The following is a 19,167-nucleotide window of genomic DNA, read 5'->3' as shown; positions in this document are numbered from 1 at the left end:
CTGCTATAATTGTGGCCAGAAAATTCCCCCTGTTGGGGTAGTTGTGTGGGGATGGTCGGGGGCTGGAGCCAACCCGATTGGTGACCCTGTTCGGGTCTGCACCACTGTTTTACATGGGCGGGCCAATTAAGGCCCACCCATCGTGACACACGCCTGGAAGCGTTTAGCACTCCCTGTGCAGGCAGGGGGGATTCCGTGAGAGGTTCCCTGTGCTCTTTCGCGTATGCGCACGAAAGAGCATAGAGATCTCCCTGAGTCAGGGAAATTTGTTTCAGTGTTAAGCTTTTAAATAATGGATTTTTAAACTTTTGAAACATGAGCTGGGACATGTTAATGAAATTTTGGAAAAAGTTTTAATGATTTTTTAAACACTTCATGAAACCTCATCCCACCTGTAGATGAGGTTCTATGAAATATGTGAAGGCCGCCTGGGCTCTTCACCTTCCCACCAACCTTAAGGTTGGACAGGCAGCTCATTTAAATGCTTTAATTACTTTTTAATAGGCCTTGATAGGCCTTTGAGAGTTCGGCAGAAATGCAGCCGATTCGGCTGCGCACCCGCTGACCTGAAAATCTAAATGACGTGATGCGACATCGAGACGCCCGACGGCTCCACCATCCCGCTCGCCGACAGGAAAATGCTGCCCTATGTGACCAGAAGAGTACAGTACTCCAAATAGGGTCTGATCAATGGCACTAATACAACTTCTCTTGATTTGCATTCGATGGAGTTAATTTTCCAAGTTTGTATCACCAAAGGGGAACCTCACTGTTTAGCTGCACACCTCAGATAAATTCCCAGACACTGCCCATCATTTTCAAACCATTAGCTAGAAAACTTAGCCCTTACATGTCTACTTATGAACCTTAAACATTTATCACCTTTTTTAAACTGCAGCTAAAGATCATGCTGATAGATTAATTCACTGTTGTGCAATATTTCATGACCAATAAGTTGTATGCCACTATCCAACACACACTCCTTTTAGGTCTTTGCTCCCATCCTGATTAGTTACACCTATCCAAGGCCATCTGGGACATCTTGTAGCAGAGTGTGGATCATCTCTGTCTCTGAATCAGAAGCTCTGATTTTGAGTCCCACCTCAGTGACTTGATGGCCAAAGAAGGTGAGTTCATAATCTGGAAACCTGAAAATCCTTCTAGCACATGACAATTGCAGGAGGTAAAAGCTGGAGAGATTCCTGGTCAGTCATGTGATGGGAAGAAAATTGGAGCCTCTACCATCACTATCCATACCTCTAGACTACAACATGTATGTAAAAGTGTTTGTTTCCACAGCAACTCAGACTCTGAGTGAATTATAACACACCACCACAACAAGTTGCATCTGCTTTATATTGCCCCAGTCATCTAAAAGATCCAAGAAGTACCAAATTATTAGTGCATGAATGCTTAATGTATTTGTTTGATTTTCTAATGGACCAGTTACCCATTTATTTTAAATTCTGTTAACCTTACAAATGTTTTCCAAGGTTCTAAACCACTTCTTGGCCCATGGAACCATTGGTTATCATTTGTTTTGCTTCCAATCTGTATCCTCTAAGATTAAAAATGTGAAGGGTTAGATTAGAAAAACTCCAAGTGAAAGCATCAAAGATATTTGTTTTCAACATGTCAGTACCCACGCTAAGTGTTTTTGTAGATCTAGAAAGTCTTACTTAGAATTTTCTATCTCTTTGTGTCCCATAATCAGCACCTTTTTCTGAAGACTTATCCTGCCTACTGGCTGAAGACCTGCAGTCCACGTCATTGAAGAACACAGAATTACCTGTAGCAATGAAAGTAACCACTGCCTTGATTTTTTTTCTTTATTACTGGGTCTTTCCAGACAGACTCAGTTGGCCTTCATCACATTAATTAAGCAGTAGCTAAACATTTTGTGAAAAGAATCATTGATTTTCTTTCAACTGACCCTCAAAATTCCTAAATGGCTCAATGAAACCTGAAAAACAAAGGTAACATGCTGTCCAGTTTGATAGGCAGAATTCCCACAGTTGGCAATAGTTGGACCAATCACAAGTGGTCTTGAGAGTCTCACATGAAAACCCACTCAATTTCATTAATAAGGAAGGATGTTGTTTTATCAATATTCAGCTAATACATGATGCCAATCATCTTGTCCTGCACGTTGTTATGCTTTTATCATGTGTCAATCCACCATATAGTTCTGATGATTCAAAACCATGTTTCAAGATGTTTGTTGGTGATCTGGGATTTCCCCTACGGTCATGGCTAATGACTCCAGTAAGGCATCCGTAGACAGAGGGGTAGTACAAATATAATGAGGCCCATGGGATTACAGGAAGTAGCATAGAGCAGACCATTGGTATTCTGAAGTCTTGTTGAAGGTTTGACAAATTTGGCATCCTGCAGTTCAGCCCAGCAAGAATGTCCACAGTTACAGTAACATCTTGCATTCTGCATAATAAGGTAAAGGTGAAAAAGGAGGTGGACCTCTATCTAAACAGGAGACAATGTTGCCTGGCTGGGAGACAGTGGAGCAAACGATGCATCAGCACACTGCCAGATAAGTATATTATTGCTATTGCTTTCAATAAAACAAAAGTTGTACAAAGAAATAAAAATTCTTCTCTCGTGGCTGGTCACCTCCATGCTACCTCATTAAGTTTTCCCATTGCCAAAGGCATCTGTACCTTCCATCAGTCATGGAAATCTTATATCCTCATATTTCATCTACTAAGCCTACTAAGTTTCAGTCCATGAGGAATTCTATTTAGTGAAATCATTTTCACTTTTAGTATAATGTTTTCCTAAGTTATGACAATTTCTAACACTATACTAATATTACTTCTTACCACCATGTCTACAGCTTTTACCTAACTTTTTACAGCCTTATGCTCCTAATCACTTTTCTCTATATGATATCCCCTGACAGAGGTTGAGAGATGAGTGGCTAGGACATATTTGCTGATGGCTTTGAGGGTTGAGATGATTCTTGTCTCAATGAGGTCATTGTCCCTGTGAGTTATGTTTCCCTTAGCCTTTCTCTTGCTAAGTGAAAAATACCTTAAGGAAGTAAGATTATAATCAGTCTAAGGAAAGAAAGTAACATTCATTATAATTCCCTGCGGACCACTGGTGCTATGCACAGGCTTAGAGATGCTACTGGTCAGTATGAGTACTGATCAAATTGCCCTAATTAAATATTGGAAGTCCTGCGAGAGTGACATGTTCAGACTAACTTTTAGGAAGTACAGGTAGCTGTCATTCTCAAAACCTCTAACTTCCTTAAAATCTCATCCTGGTATCTGGTTGCTGCAGTTACCTCTTGGCCTGCCACAATTTTCAGAGTTTTTCGCAGATTATGAGATATTTTTGAATTGTTTTATATATGTGTATCGTGGATTTCTCCCATTCATCCTTCACTTCAAGCATGGGGAATATCCCCTCTACCCATGCAAGTTTGATACATGTTAATCTTTGCTCTTTTAGAAGTTTGGAATCTTAAAAATATGACTCCTCGGCTGTAGGTTGGTATATTTTACCCCCTGTGTGAGAACAGCTTTCGATTAGGAACCACATAATAGATTCATGACTACGTCAAAACATATGGAATCAGGGGACAAGTAGCAGAACAGTTATCAAGCTGGCTACAAAACTGGGAACATACTACTTGTCACCCCGACTAAAAAAATCGGTGGGAAACCGACAGACGAGAAAAAGTCCGCCTGTTATAGAGTTGATTTTCCAGGCAATTTTTCTTGGTGGAAACAATGAATTTTATTTACAAGACAACAACAACAGCTACATGTGTGCATCAAACTCTATTACTAAAGAAGAATTCCTTCTCGAGGTTCCCCGTGCTGTTAACTGATTGGATTACACAGAGCATGTGATCTTACAACACAGTATTATTCTTAAAGCTACAGTCCTAACGTTTATCAAAACTATAATTACTCCACCGCCCTCAACAATAACACGCAGGTTAGAATGGGACCCACCCCTCACTGGGAGAAAATCCTACCCTCAGGAGCTGCCAACCAATCTGATTGGCCGGCAGCTCTTGCAGTCCTAGTAGAGCTAGAGCTCAGTAATGGACACTGCTAGGACTGCAAGCAGGCTAGGATGAAGGCCCAAATAGATCCCAGACTCTGGTAAAGCAGGGATATTAGGTAGGGAGAGATCAGGTACCTTAGGGAAAGGAGTGAAGTGGGTGGGGGTGTGCATTTTGCAGTGCAAGCGGGGCGAAAGGGGAGGGTACTATCTTTAGGGGGGTGCCATCAATGTGCAAAGGGCACCCATCTAAAGATAGTAATCCCCCTTTCCTTTTCATCTATTTTAAAACTTTTTTGAAATAATGTGTTGCTTCCAGCAGTTCCTTCCTGTGAGGTTCAAATTTTTTTGCCACACAGCAAAGGCATGAGAAGGAAGGAGATAAGCTATATCTGTCTCCTTTCCAGAAAGTGCATTGCTTTTCACTTACTTTGTACAATCCTGTGAAGCATTAAACATTTTTCTGTACTGTGCGGTAGTTTGTGAAGTGGTTGAGATTGCATTCATTGAATGAAAAGCCCCAAATATTACCTTTTACATTGCACTGTGGTTGAGTGGGTCGCTAATTTGGGGTTTTATAATATGTGCTATAATCTACTCTAACATCAATTACTTGCTTGGTGAGCTCTATTGCCCCTTTCTCCACTTTTACAGAGTAATCATGTTGGAATTTCCTGTTGAATCAATGGGTGAGTCTCTGCTGTCATGGGTGTACTGTTGGAAGTAGAGCCCAATCCCAGATGCATGGTTGTACATATCAAGTTGAAAGCCAGATGAGGCCACTAAGTGAGTTGCCAGATGATTGGAAGCCATCTCACAAGCTTATGGTTTCAAATTCATTCAAGTTGATCCAGCAGACATGCTGGCATTGCAGCCTATAGGTGGTTAAGTTTTCCCTGCTATCAATGTTAATGTTGCAAAATATGTTGCAAAAAATATGTGGCCTTTGATGTGTCTCGATAGCATCTCATTTGTCCACCTCTGTTGCAATATCAGGATTGCAGTTCACCATAGAAGAGAGCTTTGGAATTCTGCAATCAGGCATGCGAGTGATATATCTAGACCAGTGTCACTGGATCTTTTTTTATTATGGCCTCAAATCCAGCCATGTTAGAACTCTTTTTTATTCATTCACGGGCTGTGGGCCTCATTGGCTGGGCCAGCATTTATTGCCCATCCCTAGTTGCCTTTGAGAAGGTGATAGTGAGCTGCCTTCTTGAACTGCTGCAGCCCATACAGTGAAGGTACACCCACAGCGCTGTCAGGGAGGGAATTCTAGGATTTCGACCCAGCAGCAGTGAAGGAACGGCGATATATTTGCAAGTCAGAATGGTGAGTGACTTGGAGGGGAACTTCCAGGTGGTGGTGTTCTCATCTATCTGCTGCCATTGTCCTTCTAGATGTTAGTGGTCATGGGTTTGGAAGGTGCTGCCGAAGGAGCCTTGGTGAATTCCTGCAGTGCATCTTGTAGATAGTACGCTCAGCTGCTACTGTGCGTCAGTGGTGGAGGGAGTGAATGTTTGTGGATGTGGTGCCAATCAAGTGGGCTACTTTGTCCTGGATGGTGTCAAGCTTCTTAAGTGTTTTGGGAGCAGCACTCATACAGGCAAGTGGAGAGTATTCCACCACACTCCTGACTTGTGCCTTGTAGATGGTTGACAGGCTTTGGGGAGTTAGGAGGTGAGCTACACGTTGCAAGATTCCTAGCCTCTGACCAGCTCTTGAAACCACAGTAATTATATGGCTAGTCTAGTTCAGTTTCTAATCAATGGTAAACCCCCCAGGGTGTTGATAGTGGGGGATTAAGTGATGGCAATGCCATTGAACATCAAGGGGCAATCATTGGATTCTCTCTTGTTGGAGATGGTCATTGCCTGGCACTTGCATAGTGCAAATGTCACCTGCCACTTGTCAGCCCAAACCTAGATATTTTCCAGGTCTTGTTGCATTTGGACGTGGACTGCTTCAGTATCTGAGGAGTCATGAATGGTGCTAAATATTGTGCAATCATCAGCGAACATCCCCACTTCTGACCTTATGATGGAAAGAAGGTCATTGATGAAGCAGCTCAAGATGGTTGGCCTGAGGACACTACCCTGAGGAACTCCTGCAGTGATGTCCTGGAGCTGAGGTGACAGACTTCCAACAATCACAACCATCTTCCTTTTTGCTAGGTATGACTCCAACCAGCAGAGAGTTTTCCCCCTGATTCCCATTTTGCTGGGGCTCCTTGATGCCACATTTGGTCAAATGCTGCCTTGATGTCATGGGCAGTCAATCTCACCTCACCCATGTAGATCAGCTCTTTTGTCCTTGTTTAAACCAAGGCTGTAATGAGTTCAGGAGCTGAGTGACCTAGCGGAACCCAAACTGGGCATCAGTGAGCAGGTTATTGCTAAGCAAGTGCCGCTTGATAGCACTGTTGATGACCCCTTCCATTTTTTTTTACTGATAATGGAGAGTAGACTGATGGAGCGGTAATTGGCCAGGTTGGATTTATCCTGTTTTTTGTGTACAGGACATACCTGGGCAATTTTCCACAAAAGCCAGGTAGATGCCAGTGTTGTAGCTGTACTGCAACAACAGCTTGGCTAGGACACGGCAAGTTCTAAAGCACAAGTCTTCAGTACTATTGCTGGAATATTGTCAGGGCTCATAGCTTGATGGTAATGGTAGAGTGGGGACATGTTAGGCCATGAGGCTACAGATTGTGCTCAAGTACAATTCTGCCATGGCTGATGGCCCACAGCACCTCATGGATTGCCCAATCTTGAGTTGCTAGATCTGTTCAAAATCTATTTAGCACAATTGTAGTACCACACAACAGAGGCTATCATCAATGTGAAGACAGGACTTTGTCTCTGCAATGGCTACTCCTACCAATACTGTCATCAACAGATGCATCTGCAGCAGGCAAGTTGGTGACGATGAGTATGTCTTTCCCTCACTACCTGCCACAGACCCAGTCTAGTTGCTATGTCATTTAGGACTCAGCCAGTAGTGGTGCTTCCAAGCCACTCTTGGTGGCAGACAATGAAGCTCCCCACCCAGAGTACATTCTGTGCCCTTGCCAGCATTTTCTCCAAGTGGTGTTCAACATGGAGGAGTGCTGATTCATCAGCTGATGGAGGTCAGTACATGATAATCAGCAGGAGGTTTCCTTGCCCATGTTTGGCCTGATGCCATGAGACTTCATGGGGTCCAGAGTCAATGTTGAGGACTCCCAGGGCAACTCCCTCCCAACCATATACCACTGTGCTGCCACCTCTCTGGACCTGGAGATGATGGTGTCTGGCACATTATGATTCCGACGATGTTAGGCTGTTGCTTGACTAGTCTGTGAGACAGCTCTCCCAAAGGGCTTTGCAGGGTCGACAGGGCTGAGAATGTCATTGACATTTCAGATGTCAGATAGTCCACCTAGTTTCTTCCCTTTTTGGTGGCTTTGTACTGGTTTGTTACAACTGCTAAGCCATTTTCAACCACAGTGTTGTGTTAAGGATGGTAGATTTCCTTCTTAAAGGGCATTAGTGAAACAGAGGTTTTTTACAACAATCGACAATGGTTATTGAATTCAAATTCCATCATCTGCCATGGCAGGATTCGAACCCAGACCCCCAGAACATTATCTCTGGATTACTAGTTCAGTGACAATACCACTACGCCATCACCTCCCCCAAACAAAAGAAACGAAAAGAACTGGTGGTTGACTTAAGGAAAAAGCCAGTTACTTATATTGTCCCCATGAAGATTCATGATGTGGACATTGAAATAGCTACTAACTACAAGGATCTAGCTATTAAAGTAGATGATAAGCTGAATTGGGGGGAAGCAGTGTAGAGGTATTGTGGCTATGGAATATACACAATTATACTTCCTCAGAAAGTTAACATTCCTTCGAGTAGATCCCAAAATCATGAAAATCCTTTACACGGCTGTAGTTGAGAGTGCTATCCTTTTGGATGTCTCTCCTGGTACTGTTGTCCTTGGAAAATAGACTTTTTAAGGGTACAGAGGTTATTGAATCAGGCAGGAAGGGTATTTGATGAGCAAATCTTTCTTGATGAAATCTACTCGAAGAATTTTGATGAAAATAAAGAGAATTATGAACAGTGAGAATCATCCCTTGTCTTAGTCTTACTGTTGAATTCAGGAAAAAGACTACAATCTCTTAAATGCAGGACAAACCAGTACTTGAACGTATTTGTATCTTTCTCTATAAGAACGGTTAATTGGAAGTGATGAATGGATGAGGATATACACCAGTGATAGAACTCATTAACTGAATATTTTAATGTACTGGAATAGCTTTTAATATATTTTAATCAAAGTTAGACTTTTGTGTTAGGGTAATTTTATTTCTTTTTAGTGTTATTATTCATTTATATGTAATATTTTTAAGGAGCGAGCAATGTACCCAAAACAAATTTCCATTTGGACAATAAACTGAAATTGAATTGAAATTTAAATTGGATTAAATTGAATTAGACATCTTGTTGTACCACATGATGCCAGTGGTACATTGTAGAAATTGTCAGATCACCTGATGTAACAGAGAAGATTCACCAGTCCAATCCACATCCTTCCTTGTTTGTCCTTTGAGGCAAAGATGACCATGTTCATCATCTGGAGTGTTTGGTAGAGTTCCGCTGGGTACCTACATGACTGCCAATCTGTGCTCTGATGTTTCTGCTGTAAGTAAGACAGGATACTGCAGATGACTGAGTTTTAGATGAGTTGCTGAATTGAGATTTCCTCTTCCTGTGTTTTCTCTCTTCCTCTGATATGTACCTGCTTTCGAAGGAGGCTACAATGTATTTTATTTGATTGTGCCAGGTGCAGTGATCCTGGGCAAACTTTTCCCAGAACTCAAAATCGATATCAAAACTTCTAATTGAAGTCTGCAGAGTGTTCGACAGTACTTCCTTTGACTGCCAGGAAAGTCATCCTTCTCTATAAGAACGGTTAATAGGAAGTGATGAATGGATGAGGATATACCCCCGTGAAATGACTCATTGACTGAACATTTTAATGTACTGGAATAGTTTTAAATATATTTTAATCAAAGTCAGACTTTTGTGATGGATAATTTTCTTTCTTTTTAGTGCTATTATTCATTTGTATGTAACTTTTTTAATGAGCAAGCCCAGACTCAAGCCCTCAATAAAAAATTCTCTTTGATAAGCAAGTATAAAGTATTCTGGCTACATGACCACTTCAACTCAGTTGTGACTGTCTCAATATAGTGTGGATGCTTGGCATGCCAGCTCAGGTAAGCACCTCAATTTCTCCCACCATCTGATCTTCAGAAGCTTCTGAAGGCAACTCAAGTGAAAATGGTTGAGCTTATTGGCATGACACTGGTACTCAATCTAAGTCTCACATGCATGGGGCAGAGTGGGCAGGATTGCTCTATAGACTTTCAATTTGGTCAACAGACTTACTCCTCTTCATTCCCAGGCGAAGTCAGTCAAAGGTTACACTTACTTTGGTAATTCTTGCATGGGTCTCCTCGTTAATATAGATAACTTAAGACAGTGTGCTGCTGAGATAAGTGAACTTATCCACTGCTGACAGGTTCTGTTCATGGACTGAAACCCTGGGCTCGAGATAGGGTTTTCCTGGAGCAGGCTGGTACATTACTTCCATTTTCTTCACACTGGCTGTAAGGCTGAAGTTGTCACATACATTGGTGAACAAGTCCATGCTAAGTTGCATGTCCAGCTCTGAACTAGCAGCTAGTGCACAGTCACTGGCAAAAAGGAAATCGCAAAGCATGTTCTTGGAGACCTTGGATTTTGCCTAGTCATCTCAGATTGAGCAGCTTCTCATTCATGTGATTTCGATGCCAAGGTCACTATCATGGTAGGCATCCTAGAACATGGCAGAGAAATACATGCTGAAGAGGGATAGAACTAGCGTGCAGCCCTGATTAACTCCATTAGTGACTGGGAATGGGTCAGATTGAGAACTGCTTAATGGACAGAAAACAGAGAGTAGGAATAAATGGTCATTTTCAGATTGGCAGGCTGTGACTAGTAGGGTACCGCAAGGATTAGTGTTTGGGCCCCAGCTATTCACAATCCATATCAATGATTTGGATGTGGGGATTAAAGTTAATATTTCCAAGTCTGCAGATGACACAAAATTAGGTAGAAGTGTGAGTTATGAGGAGGATGCAAAGACATTCCAAGGAGATTTGGGGAAGCTGAGCCAGTGGGCAAAAGATTGGCAGACGGAATACAATGTGTAAAAATATGAGGTTATCCACTTTGGTAGGAAAAACAGAAATACAGAGTATTTCTTAAATAGTGAGAAGATGGGAAGTGTTGAACTTCAAAGAGACTTGGGTATCCTTACTCATGAATCACTGAAAGCTAACATGCAGGTGCAGCAAGCAATTAAGAAGACAAATGGTATGTTGGCCTTTATTGCAAGAGGATTTGAGTATAGGGGTAAAGATGTCTTACTGCAATTATATAGAGCCTTGGTGAGACAGCATCTGGAGTATTGTGTGCAGCTTTGGTCTACTTACCTAAGAAAATATATACTTACCATAGAGTGAGGGCAATGAAGGTTCACTAAATTAACTCCTGGGATGGAGGGATTGCCCATTAGGAAATATTAAATAGATTGGGCCTTTATGCTCTGGAGTTTAGCAGAATGAAAGGCGACCTCATTTAAACATACAAAATTCTTACAGGGTTCAACAGTGTAGATGCAGGGAGGATGTATCCTGGCTGGGGTGGGGTGGGGAGGGGTTCTTGAACCTGGGGGTGCAGTCTCAGAATAAGGAGTAAGTCATTAAGGCTGAGATGAGGAGTAATTTCTTCACTCAGAGGGTGGTGGACTTTTGGAATTGTCTACCCCAGAGAATTCTCTGCTGTGGAGGCTCAGTCATTGAGTATGTTCAAGACTGAGATCGATAGATTTCTACATATTAAAAACATAACCTCAGAATTTTATGGCAACGGGATTTTACATTCCTGCTGAAACCAATGGAGTTTAGAATGGCTCACTGCATTTTAGGGCCCAGTCCCCACCACAACTGGGCCATAAAATTCCAGCCCAAGGGATGTGGGTATAGTGCAGGAAAATGGTGTTGAAGTAGAAGATCAGCCATGATCCCATTGAATGGCAGAGAGGGCTTGAAGGGATGAAGGGCCTAATCCTGCTCCTATTTCTTATGTTCTTAGAAGACTCATCATCATCCAGGACACACATGAACAAGCCTTCATGGAACTGTTGTACCATTGTGATGAATTTCTCAAGGCAGCTGATTTTCTGCATCACCTTTTAAAGGCCTTCACAGCTGACTGTGTCAAAGGCCTTGGTCAGGTCAATAAAGAGGTCCATGTTCTGTTCTTTGTGTTTCTCCTGGAGCTCTCTAAATGCAAACGCCAGATCAGTCATTCCTCAACCTTTTCTAAACCTTCACTAACTGCCTGGCAGCAGATCCTGGTTGAGATTTTGCACTAAGCAGTTCAGGAGGAATCCGGCAAAGATGTTTCCGGTGGTGGAGAGGAATGAGGTTCCTCTATGATTGTTGCAAGATTGTTCCTTTCTGCTTATATAAGTGGACAATGGAGGCATGTTTGTATTTGAGTGGGATGGTGCCCTGCTCCAACAAAGACTGAAAGAGTTCAGTGAACTTCTTGACCAGGCATTGACCTTTGGCTTTGTAGACTTTAGCTGGGATAGCATCAGCTCCTGCAGCTTTGCTGCTAGACAGGAGTTTGATTGCATTAATTATTTCTAACAGTTTGGGAGAGTCTTCAAGAGAGCAGTTGATGGCAACCAGTTGCAGCCTGTTGATTGCTTCTTCATTGATGGATGAAGGCTGATTGAAGATGCGGTTAAAGTGCTCTGTCCATCCTTCTAGAATTTGAGCTTTTTTTGTGAGCAGTGTTGCCCCCATCGGCACCAAGGATTGGTGATGAATCTGTTTATTAATCCATATAGCTAGGATGGCATAGTGATAATGCCACTGGCCTAGTAATCAAGAGGTCCAGGCTAATACTCTGGGGAATGGGTTCAAATCCCAACATAGCAGTTTGTGGAATTTAAATATAATTAATAAATCTGGAATGTAAAAGCTAGGTTTAGTAATGGTGACCATGGCAGTTATCATAAAAACCCATCTGGCCCTTAACTGGTATGGCCTCCATATGACTCCACAGCAACATGGTTGATTCCTAGCTGGTCTCTGAAATGGTCTATCAAGTCATTCAGTTTAAGGGCAACAAATCCCCTGAAAGGATAAATTTTAAAAAGTAGCAGGTTAAGGACAGCAGCTTCATATGTCTTGATATTTGTATTTGAATTGAATAAGTTAGCCTTTTTACTGCTATTGTGTATCAAAACAAACTGAACCATTTTCTCTAAATGAACCTGTTTCCTCAATCCTATGTACACTGTGATAGAAAGAAAGAACCAAAAGGATGATATGTCATAAAAGAAGTTCAACTTTTGCCATCCTTTCAAATAAAAAATAATACTTTGAGTTATACATTCAACTAATAAAAGTTGGAGTTCAACAAATCTGCTATTCAGATTAGACTATGACCTATCTGTGCGTCAGGGGAATGTTCAGTTCCCAGCTACAAAAGATAGGGAAAGGGTAAGGATGCATGATATTGGGCCTTTGCACACCCTCCATTCCCCTCATTGTGTTATCCTGGTTTTTCCCAAGGAATTGTGATTGCTTAGGCCTCCAACAGATGCAGAGGCTGCACCCTATGGAAATGAGGGTGGTGAGGGAGGGGCTGAGCTCAACAGCCTTCCCATTTAATTTTCATCAAATTTTCATCAAATTTCTCATTTAATTTTCATCAGCTATGTTGATAATAGGCCTTTTGCCTGGCCCGCTAAGATCAGAGGCTAGGAAAACTTACAAAGGTAGCTACCAATATATTTTTAATAGCCTCTCCAATATTCTTTAGGCCTGGGACCCTTCAGGCTGCCATTCTAGGCCATTCTCTTCCTGTTTCTCAGCTGGACTTCAACTTTGTCTTTTCTGTCTGCTCCTATACTAAGCTGTGGGTGGGGAGTTGGGGGGGGGGGGGCGTCAGGGATGGGGGGCTGGTGGCAGTGGTGGGGTTGTTGGCGGGGTCTGATGGAGGGATGGGTGTGGAGTGGAGGAGATAAGAAAATAGACCAATAGATTGTTGAGTGCAGACCTTTTGATTAGTAGTAGTGCTGAAATCATGCAAGGCAGTGATATATTGTGGGTCATTCCTGATTATTTGGAACTTAATTTTTATTGGAGAACTGAAACAGTACACTCTTCATAGAGACCTGTTCCACTATTTGCCTTATTTTGGCTTCCAATGCACCTTTAAGTATTGTGAAATGTGCAATTTATAAAGTTTACAAATAGAAATACTGAATTTTCTAAGTTTTCATCAATTCAGCAGTACTAGGACTCATGCATAAATCATAAAGTTTCTCTGACAGCTATGTGAGTAAGTGCATGTCTTAGGGGTATTACTGAATTCTATGTACACAAAACGACCTTGGTTTAAATCCCAGTTGAATTCTGAATGCCTTGATCTCAGTCAGAGAAGGTAAATACAATAGTGCACAGAGTCTTTAACAGAGGAGATTGCTTATGATCTATGGAATGAATGGGATAGGCCAAATATTATTAATTGTGTCCTTATAGTGTGTGTATTCTGAGGTTTTAAAAATGTATTTGTTGCATCCTTCAGATACCTACAATAAGCACATTCTGTTACAGGGAGATGTGCAGTATAAAGGGACAAGATCAGATCAATTAATTAATCCAATTGGTTCAGAGGATACCTGCTCTTAGAATGAGTTTAGCCAACAAACTATCACGGCTTCTCATTCAAGATTTCAGAAATCAATCAGTATGATAACTTGCATTCAAGTACACAATAATGATATAAAAGCAAATCTGGAAATCTGAAATAAAAACAGAAAGTGCTGGAAATACTCAGCAAGTCTGTCAGCATTTGTGGAGAGCGAAACAGAGTTAATGTTTCCACTTGAATATGACTTCTTCAGAACTGAAGGAGGATAGAAATGGGATGCGTTTTATGCTGTTGAAAAGTGGGGAGGAGGAATAAGAACAAAAGGGAAGGTCTGGGATAGGGTAGAGGGTGGGAGAGATTAAATGACAAAAGATGTCATGGAACAAAAGGCAGTGGTAATGGTCATAGTAAACAGACAAAACAAATTTGTTCGGAATGAGCGTAAATGAAAGAAATGAAAGAACAATAAATAACTCTGTCCAAAAGCAAATGCATGAAAAACAAGATCGAAACCAGCACATGGCAAAAAAACAGAATCAAAATAGAGGACAGAGTTCATGGTCTGAAACTGGTGAACTCAATGTTGGATCCAGAAGGCTATAAAGTGCCTAACTGGATGATGAGAAGACAACATGGTTGGATTCTCTCTTCTTGAAGATGGTCATTGACTGGTACTTGTGTGACACGTATGTTACTTGCCACTTCACAATCCAAGTCTGGATCGTGCTCAGGTGTGGACTGCTTCAGTATCTCAGGAGTCATGAATGGTACTGAATCCTGAGCGAGAGTGCGAGAGGAGGACCCTGGACAGGCAGTCAGCAGCACCTAGAGGAGAGTGTGAGAGGAGGACCCTGGGACAGGCAGACAGCAGCACCTAGAGGAGAGCGCGAGAGGAGGACCTGTTTCTACCTGTCAGAGCCGAAGTGTGACGTCAAAGGAAAACAGGTAGGTGATTGGTGAGTATCTCTTCCGTGTCTCTTTTGTTTGGCCAAGTGGTTTAAATCAGGATACACTACTATAGCTGAAGAGTACAATTAAGAAATTCACTTTTAAAAAAATTTAACATCCAAATTAATTAATTAAATTGAATAGAGATGGCTGGGCAGGCAACATGTTGCATTGCAGTATATTGGAGTTGGTGGACGCTGGTGCAATCCACGGTGACAACACCTGCAACAAGTGTTGGCTGTTCGAGGAACATCAGCTCAGAGTTGATGAGCTGGAGTCTGAGCTGCGGACACTGCGACACATCAGGGCGGGGAGAGTTACCTGGACACTATGTTTCAGGAGACAGTCACATCCCTTAGACTAACTACATCAAATTTGGACCGTGGTCAGGGACAGGAGGGTGTGACTGTGAGTGAGGCAGATTTGGGGATTCAAAATTTAGCTTTGGTGGAGCCTCAGCCAGTGCCCTTTTCCAATAGGTACGAGGTTCTTGCTCCCATTGTGGACAAGGGTACAGACTGCAGGGAGGATGAGCGAACTGACCACAGCACCGTGGTACAGAGTGTCATTCAAGTGGCGAGGGGAAATGAGAAATATAGTAGTAATTGGGAATAGCATAGTTAGGGGAATTGATACTGTTCTCTGCAACAAAGGCAGAGAATCCTGAAGGCTGTGTTGCCTACCTGGTGCTAAGTTAAGGACATCTCTTCTGGGCTGGAGAGGAACTTGGAGTGGGAGGGGAAGGATCCAGTTGGTGTGGTCCACATAGATACCAATGACATAGGTATGACTAGGAAAGAGGTTCAGCTGAGGGACTATGAGCAGCTCGGGGCTAAATTAAAAACAGAACCACAAAATTAATAATCTCTGGATTACTTCTTGACCCACCATGCAAATTGGCATAGGGTAAATAAGATTAGAGAGGTAAATGTGTGGCTCAAAGATTGGCGTGGGAGAAATGGGTTCTGATTCCTTGGGCACTGGCACCAGGACTGGGGAAGGAGAGAGCTGTTCTGTTGGGAAGGGCTTTATTTGAACCATGCTACGACCAGTGTCCTGGAGAATTGCATAACTAAGGTGTAGATAGGACTTTAAACGAATTAGTGGGCGGGTGGGGTGGGGGGGTGGGGGTTCAGTTGAAGGGAAGTTTAAAAAGTCAAAAAGAAATGAGAGAGCAGAGGTGCAGGGTAGTGAAGAGGTGAATGATAATGAAAGTGTGACAGGGAGGGGCAGAAAATGTAAGCAGGAGAGTGCAGCAGGAACCAGAACGAGAATAATGGTAAAAAGTCAAAATTTAAGGCTCTTTATCTGAATGCACGCAGCATTTGTAACAAGATTGATGAGTTGACGACAAAAATAGAAATAAATGAAAATGACTTAATAGCTATTACAGAGACATGGTTGCAGGTGACCAAGACTGGGAACTCAATAATCAAAGATATTCGATATTCCAGAAAAATGGGCAGAAAGGAAAAGGAGGTGGGATAGCTTCGTTAATAAAGGAAGATATCAGTGCAGTGGTGAGTAGTGATATAGGTGCGATTAGTTATGATGTGAAATCAGTTTGGGTGGAAATAAGGAATAGCAAGGGGTAGAAGTCATGGGTGGGAGTCGCCTATAGGCCTCCAAAGAGTTGCCTCACTTTAGGATGAAGTATAAATTGGTAAATAATGGAGGCATGTTAGAAGGGTGCTTCAATTGTCATGGGTGATTTTAATCTGAATATTGACTGGACAAATCAGATTGACAGAGGTAACATGGAAGATAAATTTGTAGAGTGCATCAGGGATTGTTTTTTAGAGCAATACATTGTGGAACCTGCCCAGGCACAGGCTATTTTAGATCTAGTAATGTGTAATGAGGTGTGATTAATAAGAGATATCACAGTTAAGAATCCTCTAGTGGGTAGCGTTCACAACATGGTAGAATTTCGAACTCAGTTTGAGGGCGAGCAACCTGGGTCTCAAACCAGTCTCCTCAACATAAATAAGGACAATTACAGAGGTATGAAGAAAGAGTTGACTTAAGCAGGCTGGGAAAATAGACTAAGGGGAAGGCCAGTGAATGAGTGGTGGCAGACATTTAAGCAGATATTTCAGCAAAAATTTATCCCATTCAAAAAGAAGGACTCGATGAGAAGGATGACCACCCGTGGTTAATAAAGGTGGCCAGGGAGAGTATCCAATCAAAAACTAAGGCATAAAAAGCAGCAAAAACTAATGGTAGGCCAGAAGAATTTTTAGTAACCAGCAGTGGATGACTAAAAAGCTAATAAAGAGGGAGAAAATTGATTATGAAAGTAAATTTACAAGACATATAAAAACAAACAGCAAGAACTTCTATGGGTATATAAAAAGAGAGAGTAGCTAAAGTGAGCCTGGGACCCTTGGAGAATGTGACTGAAGAACTGATAACATGGAAAAGGGAAAAAGCAGATAATTTCAAACAATATTTTGCATCGGTTTTCAGGACATTATAAACATCCCAAAGGTATTAGATAAGCAAGGAGCTAATGGGAGGAAAGATCTTATAACAGTCTCTATCATGAGGGACAAAGTATTTGACAAACTAATGGGACTAAAGGCAGGCAAGTCGCTGGGACCTGATGGTCTACATCCAAGGGTTTTAAAGGAAGTGGCTGCAGAGATAGTGGAGGCATAGGTCGAAATATTCCAGAATTCACTGGATTCCGGGAGAGTCCCAGCGGTTGGAAAACCATTAATGTGACATCCCTGTCCAAGAAGGGAGGGAGACAAAAAGCAGGAAACAATAGGCCAGTCAGCCTAGTATTTGTCATTGAGTCCATTATAAAGGAAGAAATAGCAGGACATATAGACAAGCTTAACGCAATCAAACAGAGTCAACATGGTTTTGTGAAAGGAAATCATGTTTGACAAATTTGCTAGAATTCTTTGAGGATATAACAAATAGAGTTGATAAAGGGGAACCGGTAGCTTTGTTGTATTTGGATTTCCAGAAAGCATGTGATAAGGTGCCACATAAAAGGTTATTGCACAAATTAGGAGCTCACAGTATTGGGGGTTATGTGGTAGCATGGATTGGGGATTGGTTAACACACTGAAGACAAACAGTTGGGATTAATGGATCTTTTTCTAGTTGGGAAGACGTAACTAGTGGAGTGCCACAAGGATCAGTCCTAGGGCCTCAATTATTTACTATCTATATTAATGACTTGCAGGAGGGGGCAGAGTATAATGTATTCAAATTTGCTGATGATACAAAAATAGGTGGGAGGAATATGTTGTGATGAGGGCATAAGGAATCTGCAAAGGGATATAGAAGGTTGGGTGAGTAGGCAAAAACTTAGCAGATAGAGTTTAATGTAGGAAAGTGTGAGGTCATGTACTTTGGTTGGAAGAATCAAAAGCCAGACTATTATTTAAATGGAGAGAGACTCCAAAAAAGTGCAACACAGAGGGATCTGGTTGTTTTTGTGCATGAAACACAAAAAGTTAGCATGTAGGTGCAGCAAGTAATTAAGACGGCAATTGGAATTTTGGCCTGTATTGCTAGCGGGGTTGGAGTTTAAAAATAGGGAAGTCTTGTTACAACTGTACAGGGCATTGGTGAGACTGCACCTGGAATACTGTATACAGTTTTGGTCCCTGTATTTAAGGGTATACTGGCATTGGAGGCAGTTAAAAAGTGATTCACTAGGCTGATTCCTGGGATGAAGGCATTGACTTATCAAGAACAGCTAAACAGGCTAGGCCTTTATTCATTGAGCTTAGAAGAATGAGGAATGATCTTATTGAAACATAGATTTTGAGGGGGCTTGACAGGACAAATGCTGAGAAGATGTTCCCACTAGTGGGGGAGGCTCGAACTTGGGGACATAGTTACAGAATAAAGGGACACTCATTTAAAACTGAGATGAGAAGGAATTTCTTCTCTCAGAAGGTAGTGAATGTCTGGAATTGTCTACCTGAGAGTTGTGGAGGCTAGATCACTGAAAGTATTTAAAGAGGACGTAGATAGATTTTTGAAATATTGGGGAATTGAGCACTATGAGGTGCTGACACGAAAGAGGAGTTGACACCTGGGGCAGATCAGCCATAATCTTACTAATGGCAGGGCACGCTTGAGGGGCTGAATGGCCCACTCCTGCTCCTACTTCTTATGTTTTTATAGTCAGTGAGCATCATTACTGCTGACCTTATGATGAAGTGAAGGTCATTGATGCCCACTTGTGGTTAGGTTACGCATAGATTTCATGAGACCAGGTGATCAGTGGAAAGGCCTTATTGCCTTGCAGCTGCCCTCAGGTTTAATGTGTCAACTCAAATGCTGATACAGCAGACTCACAAAATAATCAAGTCATTAGGACTGCTGCCAGGATATCGGACATTCATGATGTGATGTGTTCAGCATTGTCGCACACCAACTG

General features: G+C 42.0%; 1 long non-coding RNA gene across 1 annotated transcript in view; it reads left to right on the top strand.

Annotated features, from left to right (window-relative positions):
- LOC121278322 overlaps positions 1-11,330 on the top strand; it is a 61,660-nt gene extending 50,330 nt beyond the window's left edge. Inside the window, exon 3 of the long non-coding RNA XR_005943103.1 lies at positions 11,235-11,330. This is a non-coding gene — a long non-coding RNA (uncharacterized LOC121278322). The remainder of the gene's footprint in view (positions 1-11,234) is intronic.
- The last annotated feature ends 7,837 nt before the right edge of the window (positions 11,331-19,167 follow it).

This window comes from Carcharodon carcharias, chromosome 5 (assembly GCF_017639515.1).
Source record: "Carcharodon carcharias isolate sCarCar2 chromosome 5, sCarCar2.pri, whole genome shotgun sequence".
In the NCBI taxonomy this organism is placed as follows: Eukaryota; Metazoa; Chordata; class Chondrichthyes; order Lamniformes; family Lamnidae; genus Carcharodon; species Carcharodon carcharias.
This window is presented reverse-complemented; position numbering and strand designations above follow the sequence as displayed.